Below are 14767 nucleotides of genomic sequence, written 5' to 3'. Positions count from 1 at the left end.
AAGAGAATTTATCAGCTACAGTTTTATTAACTTCTAGTAGTGTGAAGTGCCTACCTTACTGACCCAAAATAACTAGTTACTTTTGTTTTCAGAATGAGGTGCGAAACGGAGGAAGACAAACAGCATAGAGTACATCAGCATTTTTAACCCTTCAGACACCCTCAGGAGGAAGGGAAGGCGCCCATCCTTCCACAGTGCAGACAGACTCTGAAAAATAAACACACAGCATTGCTTTAGTAACACAATTGACACGCAGGTCATTCGAGACACTAGACAAAATCACTTCCAGGACCAGTGATTTTTGATTTCAGTTACTTCGTTTAAGAAATCAGTTAAGCAGTGGTAATTAGGGAGTGCCACACACGTAAGTCAGTCGGTGATCCGTGCTAAGTAATGAGCATCCCATCTCCGCAGGATTTGGGCGAACACTCTCTGGGTTTTACTCAAGAACCCGAGCTACTCGGGCACCGATCGCCCGCCGTCATAATACCCCCTTCCACACCTCCCCGCTTCTGCCGGCAGGTGTGAGGATGCCATTTTAACCCGATTTGCTCATCCTTTCGGCCGCTCCTTATCCTTCCTCACCGCGCGGCCAGAGCGCGGCCCGCCCCGAAGCACCGTCCGACCCTCTGCAGCTTGTCTACCTTCCAGCATCGACTTCCTTAGACCCTTTTGCAAATCACTCTGCATGAAAAACCAGCGAAGGTCCGAAACCTTTGGAAGGAGTAAGGGAAATAAATTAAAAAGTTAAACATACGTCTGGAGGGGACAGCCCAACTCTGTGGGTGTAATCTCCTCCGACCGCAGGCGAGAAGGTCGCCGCCCGGGGCCCCCGCACCCCAACAAAGATATCGACCCCCGCCCCCGACGGTCCTGTCAGAAGGTCTAAATGATGCTCCGAGCCCAGACGTGAACTGACTCCCTCAGTATCTTCCTTAGAAAATGGAGCAAGAGGCGTAGGGGGCCTAGGCAAGCCCCGCAGAGCCGTGAGGACGAGGCCCATTCGACCTCTGGAAGCCGCCTCCAGCCAGGCCCGCCCTACATCTGTCTCCAGATGAAACCTCCATCTCCCGGTTCCCAGGCTCCGGCCCCCGATCTCCTACGGGCTTGTTCTCCACCTCACCGTCCCCAGTGCTCCACCACTCTCCTCCCGCACTTCTAAAGCCTCTGCGGCTCCGCAGAATCGCCGGGCTCCCCCAATATGGCGGCCGAGATTCGTTCGCTGCCTCAGTTCGCTCTGGGTGCGTCCGACCTCGGTGCATTCTGGGCATTGTAGTTCCGACAGCAACCTCAAGATTCCGAACAGGCTTGAAGAAGACTACAATTCCCAGAATGCAGCGCTCCTGAGCATGGCTATTGGGGCCTTTTGGACAGAGGGATGATGTCATTGCAAAAACCCCACTGCATTCATTGTGCTACGGTCTATCCACCCCCCTGCTGCTGCTGGGCTTGTGATTGCCGCTCGCTCCAGCTGAGCTAAGAGTAGCAGCGGCATCAGGGCAGGGACTGACTCCAGCCCTTGGACTAAGGCTTCGCACCACCTTACGTTGCGTGCGTGACTCGTTCGCATATCATTTCTGTTTATGCCTGGGGTGGGGAGAAATATCCCAAACCAGGTGAGTTGAAGTGATTTATTCAAATGGTTCTACCAAGTTATTCCTCCCGCTTAATTCTCAAGGCTTTTCTTTTGGGAAGATGGGGGTTCGGGGGAAGGATTGGGGAGGTGCTCGCCAGCGCTGCTAAGCGAAAAGCTCTGTGCAATTTGGGTCACTGTGCAGAACAACTCCGGCAACCTTCCCCCGCGGGAGGACCGATGCCTGCCAATTCTCCAGTCGCAACTCCCCTCCACCTTCCTGAAGCCGAGAGAGGGGGCTGGGCTGGGGAGGATGTTGGGAAGTGCTCTTGGAGAATCAGAAGAAGGCTGAGGTGGGGGACCACTGCAGTCCTGTCACCAACGGCCCGCGTGCTGAGGTTTGAGTGGGAAGGGGCGATGCGTGGGGAGAAATGGAGACAGTGATTTAATGTGCTCGCACTACTTTAGAACATTTCTGTGTCGCTTGGGCGAGCACACGCTCTTCGCTTTTAAGCGGAGGGTGCTGCTTCTCAGTGGGCTAAGTTTTGTGGGGCTCTATTTTGCATGTGTGTCTATGTCGCTTGCCTCGCCTTTTCTGCGGATTTGCGGTGACAGTGTCCTTTAATGGTGCACTCCGTGCCAGTCAGAAATGTTTCACGTGTCTCGGGAAGCTTCTCTTCGGCTGCTGGAGGCAGCCGTTTCGTTCAGCGTTCTTTTCCCGACTGCAGGATTTCAGGATTGTTTGGGAGTGGAGCTGACAGATTTGTGCTTGTGTGAGTGTTTTAAATTACATGGCAATAGGCTCCTTGCCACTGGCAGCGGTACCATAATGAGCTGCTGTTTCCTGAGGCACAGTCACCAGGCACGAATAACGGTTTGGAGAAGGGATCATTAAGGAAACCTGGGTTCATTGTAACGCGTTAGGGAAGGGAAAGTTAGAAGCACCGTTAACCTTCATTTGCCATTACCGAAAGGCACCCACTGAAGAGTGATCCTGGCCGAGGAAACCAAGGAGCATAGTAGTGTTATTTTTTGTTTATTTTGTTTTGTTTTCTTCTTAAAGGAACCAACACATTTAACAGGACAGAAAGCGTTCTGTCTTGTATGATGTTGGCTCTCTTCTTGTAAGTAATTAGGATGATTAGTGCAATAAATATGTTACTTTGACATAAACAACTGGCTGACTCTAGAACAGATGGGGCCAGTCTTAGCTGAGAGATCTACACCCTTGGAAATGAGTAGACCTGGGGTCAACCACACCCCCCTCTTAGAATGTCAAAAGAAGGAGAAATGCCAGGCACTTTACGCTTAACTCTAAAATGCCAAACCTTTTTATAGTCAAGTCAGGCATTGGGGGGAAGTCTTCACTGGTTATCTTCTGCTGCTGAATTGATTTTGTTCGTTTTTAATTCTGATCCTTAGATCTCCAAAGTTACAGCTGGGTGATGCTTCATTTAATGCTGCTTGTTACTGAATGCAAAGGACAATCCATTGTATGGGCTTTGTAGTAGAGTGATTTATTGGAATGCAGTGACCAGCTTTTGGATTTGGGAAAAGATGGGCCGCCTGGCTTTGCCTCTCTCTTGCTTACTGTCTGCTTTGTGTTTCTCTATTGCTTTTTAGGGCACCTAACTTTTTTCCCCTGTACCTTCCTTTCCCGAACCCTTCTGCATCTCTCGAAGTTCGTTCAGTTTCTTTTCCCATGTCTCCATTTGCAATTCTCATTTTTCCTCTGTGTTTCAGGATCTCCCTCTCATCACCGGTATATCACATTTATTTCTTTAAGTTTCTTTCCAGTCTCTGAATACCCACCCTGCCCATTCTCTACCCTACCCAGAAACTCCAGGCTACGTGGAGGCAGTGTGCGTATTTATTCCACAGAGTTCTCTTTGAGGAGGCTTTGTCCTTTCCCTTTCTTTCACTTGGTGCTTGGCAGGATGAGCAACAACGAGCCTGACCCCTTGGCCTGGTTTGTGGCTTCTGTGGCAGCATGTGGACAATGACATATTGCATGACATGAGCATGCTGCCAATGGGTTAGCAAGGTTTTAAAATGCTTTACCTGGAATGTTCTCATGATTCCCAAGGAATAAATAGATTTCAAATGGCTTTTGCCTCATTTAATACTTTCCCCCTCCTTATCCCTGTTCCAGTAAGTGGTGGGAAGTCTGCCCCCCCCCCCCTTCTCTGTTGATTGCTGAGGAGCATTATCCAGGGGGCATACCTTGAGCAAAGACATCTTTCTCTCCTGTGGTTTCTAATTTGTTATTTTAGAAACAAAGTTTGTTATTTTGTTTCCCCCTCTTAAGAAGAAGAGTGTGGTGGTAGTTATATTTGTTTAACATGAGTGCTTCTCTAGACATGGAAAGTCCAAATGTCTAATTATCTAGAAGCAACTAGTATGACAGACAGATTCAGAAGCTGTCATCCTAGACCTCTCTATACCACCTTCTCATTTCTAGTATTCTTCTTCTAAGATGCTCCCTTTCCCAACCACGTTTTTTAGTGTTTTAGGGAGGAGAAATGCTATTTCTGTGCTCTTGAATAACTATGCAGTTCTTTCTATTTTAGTTTATATCTTTACAAAGGGATAATGATCCTCCCCCCTTGGTTTACTTGGCCTGCTACAATCTGGGCCCAGCCTATCATTCTGACAATAAATATTAATTGAGCAGCTACTGTGTTCTAAGGTCTGTGGATACATCAGGGAAAAGAGAAGCTTCTCTTGCCCTCATGGAGTTTATATTCTAATAGGGAGACAATCATTAAACACGTTATTGCAAGTGTGATGAATGTTACTGACAAAGGGGGGTGTATTACAGGGTGGAACAGGAGTGCCTAACTGGTGCTCTCCCCTGGTGCGGAGGAGTCAGGGAAAGTTTCCAGTAGAAAGTGACATTTCAAGAGACTTGAGTGAGTGCAAGTACTTTAGGATGGTAATGGGAGGTTCAATTATATATGTGGTTGGTTCAATGTAATGTGTAGAAAGATATTGAAAACATATCTGTGGCTGTTAAGGGAAGAAGAGATTGGAGAGAATTGGCCACACGGATTGTGTGACCAAGTAGTAAGTCATTTTTGTTGTCTAGGTAAATAATGATGGTGGCTTGGATCCAGGGTGGTGGCAGAGGGCTTGGAGAGAAGGGATGAGATGAGAGAGACACAAAGTTTGAAGATTATAATTGATAAGATTATTAATTGACTGGATGTGAGGATAGGGAGAAGAGAGTCAAGTTAACTTGAGTTTTTTCTTGAGCCACTAAGGATGTCATGTATAGAGAATGAGAACCCTGGATGGGGGACCAGATTTTTGTTTGCTTTTTTTCAAGAAGGAGTGACTTTTGGACATGTTGAGTTTGAAGTTCCAGGAAGACATCTAAGATCTTTCTCTCACCCTATCCGCATGTATGATGTGGCATGGTGGAATAGACGGGAGCTCTGGTGAGTGCTCTTTCTAAGACCGGGTACTACTTACTTATTAGCTGTATGATGTTGGACATGTCATATTCTTTTTCTGACCTTTGTTTTTCTCATCTGTAAAATATATGTATTCCACGAATTTATACTGATCTCCAGCTATATGTGCCCTGTGCTAGGAAGATAGCACTGATAAGATAGTGTTTGCTTTGGAAGAGTTGAGGGAGAAAGACAAATAACCACATACAGAGAGGTATGTAGGCCTTGGTAGAAGAGCACAACCCTAAGAGATGCTTTTATTCTTCTTTCCTCGGGGGAGGGATTGCGTCTACAGTGGCTTGTGACATTTGATTTTTGACATGAGGTAAGAAAGAACTCTCTAGACCAGTGGTTCTCAACCTTCCTAATGCTGCAACCCTTTAATACAGTTCCTCAGGTTGTGGTGACCCCCAATTTCATTGTTACAAAGTGAACATAATTAAAGCATAGTGATTAATCACAAAACAATATGGAATTATATATGTGTTTTCCGATGGTCTTAGGCGACCCCTGTGAAAGGGTCGTTCGACCCCCCAAAGGGGTCGCGACCCACAGGTTGAGAACCGCTGCTCTAGACTGTCCCCAGGCACCTAATAGAGTACCTTGCATAAATTAGGGAGTCTGAATATTTGTTGATTGAGTGAACTAACCTAGGTTACTAAGGGCCCATTCAAAAGCAGGAAATATCAAAAAATTGAAAGAGAGCAATTAGTAATGCAAATGTCAAATGTGAAATGTTTTTAACAAGTCCATTAACATGTATTCCTGAGATCTGAAGCCTTTGAGATGTTTTGTGGATGATTTGGGGAAATTCAGAAATATTTCAAATCTGGTTTCCTTTTGATCTTCACTTCCTTTATTCAAGTTAGTTTCTCAGAAATAATGTTAACTGTATATAGTTCACTAAATCAATGGGTCTTAGACTTTTGAATTTTATAGATATGTAGAATTTTAAAAAATAAGATATAATGGGGGGTGAGTGGTTGACAATAGTTATTTTTTTAATGTCCCCTTTGACTTTTATCTCATAAAGGACAATTAATACCAAAAGTTGTAGGAAGAGCATAATTTAAAAATTAAGAATATATTTAGCTTTATAATTTTTTTTTTTACATTTTCTTTATTTTTTTACTTTGTTGGAGAATGGTTTAAAGAAGACAAACAATAGCCCTAGCTGGATTGGCTCAGTGGATAGAGCGTCAAACTGTGGACTGAAGGGTCCAAGCTTCGATTCTAACCAAGGGCACATGCCTGGGTTGCGGGCTCGATCCCCAATTGGGGGCCTTAGGAGGCAGCCGATCAATGATTCTCTCTCATCATTGATGTTTCTATCTCTCTTTCTCTCTCTCCCTTCTTCCCTGAAATCAATAAAGAAATATATATAAAAAATTTTAAAGAAGACAAACAATAAAAACACAATATTATAATTTTTATCCACTGAGCCAAACCGGTTAGGGCAATATTATAATTTTTAAAACATCAATTTGTTGTTCCACTTATTTATGTATTCATTGACTGATTTTTAAAAATAAATATGGAGTAGATTTATTTTTAAATTTTTATTTAAAAATTCATATCTATATTTTATTTATTTCAGAGAGGAAAGAAGAGAGAGAGAAATATCAATGATGAGAGAGAATCATTGACCAGCTGCCTCCTGCACACCCCCAACTGGGGATTGGGCCTGCAACTCAGGCATATGCCCTGACCAGGAATGGAACCCGTAACCTTGGCATATGGGGACGATGCTTTAAACGACTGAGCCAACCGGTGACAAGGGCAATATTATAATAATTCATGGAACCACTCTCCTATATTCTTGGCTGTGATGAAAATGTGGCCCATCTCCAAATAAGAACATTTCCAAGTATGGAAGAATTTTATGTGGACCATAGCTAGTTTATTTTCAGTTTCTTCTTCATAGGAACCCAACTTTTAAAACTAGATAGGCCTCTGCAAGAGTAGGCTAAGGCAGGGGTTCGTAACTTGTCCATGGAGGATTCTCAGGGAGAACATGAACCCCTGAGATCATATGTTAAAGTGTGTCTGTGTGAGTTCACATGTGCATACACATGTTTTCTATCACTACATGTGTATCCTTGGGCAAGTTACTTAACTTCTTTGAACCTTTGTTTCTTCACAAGATTGTTGTGAGGGTTAAATGAGATAATGTATATATATATTTTAAATATATTTTTATAGCATTCAGAGAGGAAGGGAGAGGAAGAGAGAGAGAGAGAGAGAGAGAGAGAGAGAGAGAGAGAAACATCAATGATGAGAATCATTGATCAGCCGCCTCCTGCATCCCCCTAATGGGGATTGTGCTTGCAACCTGGGCATGTGCCCTTGATGGGAGTCAAACCTGGGACCTTTCAGTCAGCAGGCTGATACGCTATCCACTGAGCCAAACTAGCTAGTTGGGCTAGGGCAGATAATATATTTTAAATGTCTGGCACTATGCCTGGTGCTCATGGTAGCTGTTTTTAACATTAAATGCATTTATTGTTTTGAATATTTTATTTATTGGCTGAAGCTTGCTTAGTGCCCACAGTGATAAAACGAGTAAAATATACTTAGTGTAACTAGAAAACCTGATGCAACGGAAAGTGTACAACATCATTGATGTAGAATTCTTGCCAGAAATGTTTGACCTAAATCTAATCATGAAGAAATAATCAGTGAAATCCAGATTGCGGGACATACTGTAAAACAGCTGGCCTGCGATCTTTGAAAATGTCAATGTCATGAAAGACAAACAAAACGAAATAAAACAAAATGTGTGGGTGGCTGATCTAGACTAAAGGAGACTAAAAAGTTGTGACAACCAAATGCAACATGTAATCCTTGGTTGGATCCTGGACTTAAAAAGCTATAAAGGACATTTTGGGTAATTGAATGGGAGCTGCCGATTAGATAATCAGTTACAATGTTCGTTTTCTTGAATGTGGTAATGGTACCTTCTGTTTAGCCTGACATGTTATGGTCTTGGTCTTTGTTACAGCAAAGCTAGAAGACATCAAGGGCTGCTTCAGAAGGTAGTGATTTTCTTGGTCACTACAAGTACTTAATCGGCCTATGTGCTTGAATACCATTTGTTGGGGAGCATTGTAAGTGATCTTTGTATCTTTTCTAAACATGATCCTGTATATCCTAATATATATAAAGAGCTAGGTGCCATCACGACCGAACGGGCGACCAGTCACCATGAAGTTCATGGAGCACCTCTCGGTCCACCCCCTCCCCCCGTCCCTGAGCCGCTCACCATGAGGGGGGGCTGGTGGTTGGGCGGGACTGGGGACTGTTGCGCCGCAGTGGCGGGCTACTTTGCTGGGTGGCCATGAGCTTAGCGGAGCAGTCACCCGGGGGGCAGTGAGCTTCTCGAAGCAGTCGTGGGGCGGGGGGAGTTTCGCAGAGTGTCCAGCAGCGAGCTTCGCGGGGTGGCAGCAAGCTTCACGGAGCAGTTGAGGGACGGAGGGAGCCTCACGGAGCAGCGGAGGGGCTGCGAGCATCGTGGAGGTCCTGGGGCTGGGAGTTTCACGTAGTGTTGCAGGGCGGCAGAGGCCATCCAACAGAGGTCAGGCTAGGTCGGGGGATCCTAACCGCATGCGATTTCGTGCACCCCGGGCCTCTAGTATTCTATAAGGATGCAGATTTTGCCTGGCCAGGGTGGCTCAATGGTTGAGCATTGACCCATGAACCAAAGAGGTCGCTATTCGATTCCCGGTCAGGGTACATGCCCAGGTTTCAGCCTTGATCTTCAGTGGCAGGCGTGCAGGTGGCAGCCAATTGATGTTTCTCTCTCATCAATGTTTCTACCTATCCCTCTCCCTTCCTCTCTCTCTCTCTAAACTCAGTAAAAACATATTTAAAAAAAGAATGCACACTTCTACAGCTGGCATTCTACCTTTTGATATTATTAGAAGTAATAATGCAGGTGGAGCTGCAAACTAGCTGGTTTCAAAGTGAAGAGGAAAGGATGAGGAAGGGCACATAAATATATACGTTAATTTTATTTTTTTTAAATTCTAGATATAAGATTAATCAAAATTTATTATAGAAATACACAATGAACTACATAAGAAAAGTTCCTCTTAATTTCACCCTGTTGAGATTTTTATGTATATTCCTCTGTCATTTTTTACCTACACATACGCTAATGATATTAGTATAATACATATATACATATTTTGCTTGCTTCCTTTAACTTAATATATTTTGGGCATTTGTCCCACATATTTGCATGTTGCTCTGATTTATCCATTTTAATGGCTGTTGGGCACTGCTGCAGTGAATATTTGCATATGCATCTTTTTTTGATGAATTTGTAGGACTATTTTTGTAGAATACATTTTCTAAGGGTAGAAATACTGGGTCAGGTGGCATGAACAGTTCCCCTTTAATTGTCCCTTGACAATTGAATTCCTATTAACAGTCTTTGAGAGAGCCATTTCTATATACCTTTGTCAAGTTACTTAGCCACTGGAGCTAAACTCTTTTACTAAGGGAAGAAACTTGTGATGGGTAGACAGAAGGTGGGCAAAAATGGAATCGCAGACTTCCTGCTGGTTTTTGAGATGGCTGTAATAAAAGGTTGATATGTAAATAACATGGGAACCTCTGGAAAAGTAAAATACATTATCTAAGCTGTAGCACAGCATGATGTTTAAAAAGTGAACTGAAAGAATAAAGCAGCCAAGAGTTTTCCCCAGAAAATTCTGCAGGAAATTTTATTTCTGAGGTATGGTTCACTTCACTAAAATGTGGACACCGTCAATCTTGAGATGAAAATAACCTCTTCTGCTTAGTTCCGCTCCATCTCAGTCACACAACCACAATAGAAAGGGGAATCGAAGCTTCACTTTTTAAATATCTGAAGCAGGTGGTTAAAAGGCCTGATTGTTTCTCTTTCTGAATATCAATAGAAGCAATCCGAGGGCAGGTTTTCGGGCATTTTTCTGGTTTAAAAAGGTATGAGTTCAGGCGACTCACTCTGCCCCAGCAGAAACCCTGAGGAAGAGAGTGTAAGGATCATAGGCTGTGAATTATTTCAATTCTGTTAGCCAGTTATTCCCTTTCTTTTGTGTCTGAGTGGAGCAAGCACACATTTGAGTTGTGTGCTCAGTGGGTAATTTATCTTTTTAAGCTGCAGTTTCTTCATCTATGAAATGGGGATTATTGTGAGGCTCAAATGAGATAACGTGTATAAAAGATTTGGGCAGCCCTGACCGGTTTCGCTCAGTGGATAGAGCGTCGGCCTGCGGACTGAAGGGTCCCAGGTTCGATTCCGGTCGGGGGCATGTGCCTTGGTTGCGGGCACATCCCCAGTAGTGGGTGTGCAGGGGGCAGCTGATCGATGTTTCTCTCTCATCGATGTTTCTGGCTCTCTATCCCTCCCCTTCCTTCTCTGTAAAAAATCAATAAAATATATTTAAAAAAAAAAGAAATTTCAATCGTTGTACTGTTGATATTTGGCTCGGTGTGCAGGGGGCAGTTGATCGATGTTTCTCTCTCATCGATGTTTCTGGCTGTCTATCCCTCTCCCTTCCTCTCTGTAAAAAAAATCAATAATATATATATATATTTAAAAAAAAGGATTTGGGCAAATGTGTGTGCTGTTGTGAAGGTGCTGCTGTCTGACCGGGCCAGCTCCTCTTGATATTTTCTTTAATGCAATTTGCAGCCTCAGAAGCCCCTGTCTCGTACAGTCAGTCTCTCATTACTTCTGCAACCAGTATTTGTGAGCATAAGCTAAATGCAAGGGTGTTCTGGTAGGGAAACAAAGGTGGACCCATCCAGTGTTCCTTCTCCCCCACTTTTATTCCAGGAGACTAATATCTTTTAAAGAGAATCTCTAAAATAAGAGATGCTTCACAATGGCGTGATATGTATGCTGTCCTAGGTAGAAGATTTGAGTTCAGTTTTTCCATATAAATGAGGAAACACTTCTTAGTGAGGTTAGGTAACTTGTTTTGTTTTTTTAAAGTTACCTAGCTTAAACATTTTTGCAGATGTAGGTCCTAGGCAGATTTTTCTGGAACCAAAACCCATACTGCTTCTTCAGCTGCTTCCTGTTTTTGCCTTAACTTTTGATCAAAAATATTAAACTTCATGAAGGCAAGGACTGGCTGGTGGCCTTTCCTTTAATGTGAGTCATTTACCTACACGCATGGGGGAAGGAGCTTTCTGTAGATTTCTTGAGTTAGCTGAAGCCATGATGTGAACTGTCATGGCATCGACTGGGTACTAGATGGCTTACGTGTTTTATTTGATTTCCCCCCAACTTATTTTGAACATTTTCAAACTTTCAAACATATGGAAAAATTGCAAAAATATTACAGCAACCACCCATGCACCCTTCATCTAGATTCATTTGCTTTCTTTATCTATGCACACATATCCCTTCCCTCCCCCCAATTCCAAATTACTTGAAACTGAGTCGTAGACATGACAACACTTTATCTCTAAACACTGGAGCATGTATCTCTTAAGAACAAGGACATTCTCCTGTGTAACCATAACACCATTACATTGAAACAATAATATTTTTCAGACTTTCCCAGTTGTTCCAATGTTGTTATAACCTTTGTTTTGGAACCCAAGATGGAAAGAAGGATTACACACCGTAGTTGTGTCTCTTTAGTTTCCTTTAACATATCACAGTACCCCTGCCTTTTTTTTTTTGGTCTCTTATGACATTGAAATTTTGAAGATTCCAAGTCTGTGAAAGAAATGGGGCTACACATATTTCAGTTTGCATGAAGATTCCTTGGAAGGGTGTAAAATAAATTGGTTACTCGTACAGGGCAGTAGGGGTGAGTGGTGTGTGTGTGTGTAATGAGATTTCTTAAGATTTACTATTTTATGTAATGCTGACTTTTAAAATAGCTTTTTTCTTTATCTATGCACACATATCCCTTCCCTCCCCCCAATTCCAAATTACTTGAAACTGAGTCGTAGACATGACAACACTTTATCTCTAAACACTGGAGCATGTATCTCTTAAGAACAAGGACATTCTCCTGTGTAACCATAACACCATTACATTGAAACAATAATATTTTTCAGACTTTCCCAGTTGTTCCAATGTTGTTATAACCTTTGTTTTGGAACCCAAGATGGAAAGAAGGATTACACACCGTAGTTGTGTCTCTTTAGTTTCCTTTAACATATCACAGTACCCCTGCCTTTTTTTTTTGGTCTCTTATGACATTGAAATTTTGAAGATTCCAAGTCTGTTGCCATGTTGTAGACTGTAAGTTGGATTTGTCTGATTTCCCCCCCTCACTATGAGACTCAGGTTAAACGTTTGTGGTAAGAATTCCCCATAGGGAATGTTGCATCCCTCCCTTGCATCATATTTGGTGACACATAATGTGAGTTTGTAACATCACTGGTATGGGAGGTTTGATCATTTGGGTAGGTGGTGTTGCCAGATCTCTGCATTGTAAAGATAATGTTTTCTGTTTGTAGTTAATAACATTATCTGTGGGGTTATCCTTTGAGCTTGTTTAGATATCCTGTTCCTCTGAAACTTTCATCCAAAGGTTTTAACATCTATTGATAATCCTTGCCTAGGTCAATTGGTATCTATTGGTGTTTTCCTGATTGGTTAGCTTTCAGCTTTCCTCTTCTTCTTCCTTTTTTTGTATCACTTGGACTTCTGGATTCTCTTATCCACCCAATGTGTTTGTTATAATCTATTACCAACCTTCTGTCTTCTTTTTTCCCCCCAACCTTATGCATTTTGACACACAAATTATCTCAACTTCGGCCACAGGGTATCTGTCTTATCTTACTTAACTCTAAAAGCAACCTAGCCGAAACCGGTTTGGCTCAGTGGATAGAGCGTCGGCCTGTGGACTGAAAGGTCCCAGGTTCGATTCCGGTCAAGGGCATGTACCTTGGTTGCGGGCACATCCCCAGTAGGAGATGTGCAGGAGGCAGCTGATCGAGGTTTCTCTCTCATCGATGTTTCTAACTATCTCTCTGCCTTCCTCTCTGTAAAAAATCAATAAAATATATTTTTAAAAAAAGCAACCTAGTAAAGTCGGTGGGCTTTTGACCACTTTATAAGTGAGAAAATTAAGGCTCAGAAAGTACAGATAATCTTCCCAGGTCACATAGCTAGTTAGCAGACGGGGCCAGATGCAAACTCAGTTCTGACTAACTCTAACTGCTTCCTGCTACTCACACGGCTTCCTGGCAGTCCAGGAACAGAGAGTCATCTGATGAGACCAGGTTAAAAGCATTGCTTCATTGTTGGCGATAGCGAATGATTGGGAACAGCCTAAGTATGCATCAGTGGGAAACTGGTTAAATGAATGGATACGTTCACAGAGGGGAAACTATGCAACTACAGACAAGAATTAGGGTATTCTTGAGGTATTGATATGGAGAGATCTCCAATGATATGTTGAGTGAAAGAAAGAAGGTGGCAGAACAGGGCATATTTTGTGAAAGAAATGGGGCTACACATATTTCAGTTTGCATGAAGATTCCTTGGAAGGGTGTAAAATAAATTGGTTACTCGTACAGGGCAGTAGGGGTGAGTGGTGTGTGTGTGTGTAATGAGATTTCTTAAGATTTACTATTTTATGTAATGCTGACTTTTAAAATAGCTTTATTGAAATATAATTCACACATCACACAATTCACTCATTGAAAGTATACAACTCAGTAGTTTTCAGTATGTTGACAGAGTTGTGTCAACATCACTAGACTCAATTTAGAACATTTTCATTATCCCAAAAAGAAATTCTGCCCTCATTATCAGTCATTTACCATCTTCCTCACGCCAGGACCTCAGCCCCAGGCAACCACTAATTTTTCTGTCTATAGATTTGCCTATTCTGGACATTTTATATAAATGGTTTTTTTCATTAGAATAATCTTTTCAAGATTTAGCATGTTGTAGCATAAATTAGTACTCCATTCTTATTTTATTACCAAATAATATTTCATTGTATGAATATACCATATTTTATTTATTCAGTTATTAATTGACGGACATTTGGGTTGTTTCCATTTTGGGGGCACTATGAATACTGCTGCTTTAAACATTTGCATACAAGTTTTTAAGTGGACATTTTTTTTTATTTACTTTGCATCTGTATCTACGGGTGTAATTGCTGGGCCAACCGAGAGCTCTATGTATGAACTTTTGAGGAACTGCCAAATTGTTTTCCAGAGCAGCTGGCACTATTTTACATCTCCTCCAGCAATTTCTCTGCATCCTTGCCAACACTTGTTATTATCTGCCCTTTTTATTATAACCCTTTGGGTGTACCACATTGAGTTTTGAACCACGTGAATATATTACCATGTAATATTTATTCCAAAAAGAAAATTAAATTAAAACAGAAAATTAGAAAGAAATGACAGCTCAGAAAGAAGTTTCAGATGGCCAGCCAAAGGGTCAGGGTGTGTGGTGAGACGGCCTTAGGGTAGGAATGAATAAGGTTTGTCTTGTTTTGTTTGGTGTCCTGATGCACATACATTTCCCTCTTCTGCTTTTTTCTTTCTTTTTTTGGTTAATCCTCATCTGAGGATGTTTTTTCCATTGATTTTTTTTTTTTTTTAAGAAGGAGTGGAACAGGGGGAGTGGGGAGGAGAGAGAGAGGGATTCCTCATCTGTAATAAAGGAGCCTAAAGTATCTCCTCAAAAGGTACTTATTAATTACAAAGGGGGAGAGAGCGACTTTACAGTGGGGAACAGTGGCAGGGATCATTTTTAATTTCT

At 42.3% G+C, this 14767-nt stretch overlaps 1 protein-coding gene across 3 annotated transcripts in view; it reads left to right on the top strand.

Moving 5' to 3' along the window:
• Positions 1–1406: 1406 nt before the first annotated feature.
• RAB30 (RAB30, member RAS oncogene family) overlaps positions 1407–14767 on the top strand; it is a 75558-nt gene continuing 62197 nt past the window's right edge. For 2 of the 3 annotated variants that reach the window (XM_006763737.2, XM_015563903.1), the window contains exon 1: positions 1407–1616. The gene's annotated coding sequence lies outside the window, so the exon portion shown is untranslated. Of the gene's footprint in view, positions 1617–1729; positions 1972–14767 lie in introns of those variants that run through there. The other variant, XM_006763739.2, reaches the window with a different exon arrangement.

The sequence above is a fragment of the Myotis davidii genome, unplaced genomic scaffold (genome assembly GCF_000327345.1).
Source record: "Myotis davidii unplaced genomic scaffold, ASM32734v1 scaffold499, whole genome shotgun sequence".
NCBI classification, from domain to species: Eukaryota; Metazoa; Chordata; class Mammalia; order Chiroptera; family Vespertilionidae; genus Myotis; species Myotis davidii.
Note: the sequence above shows the minus strand (reverse complement) of the source record. Positions and strands in the feature narration are given on the sequence as shown.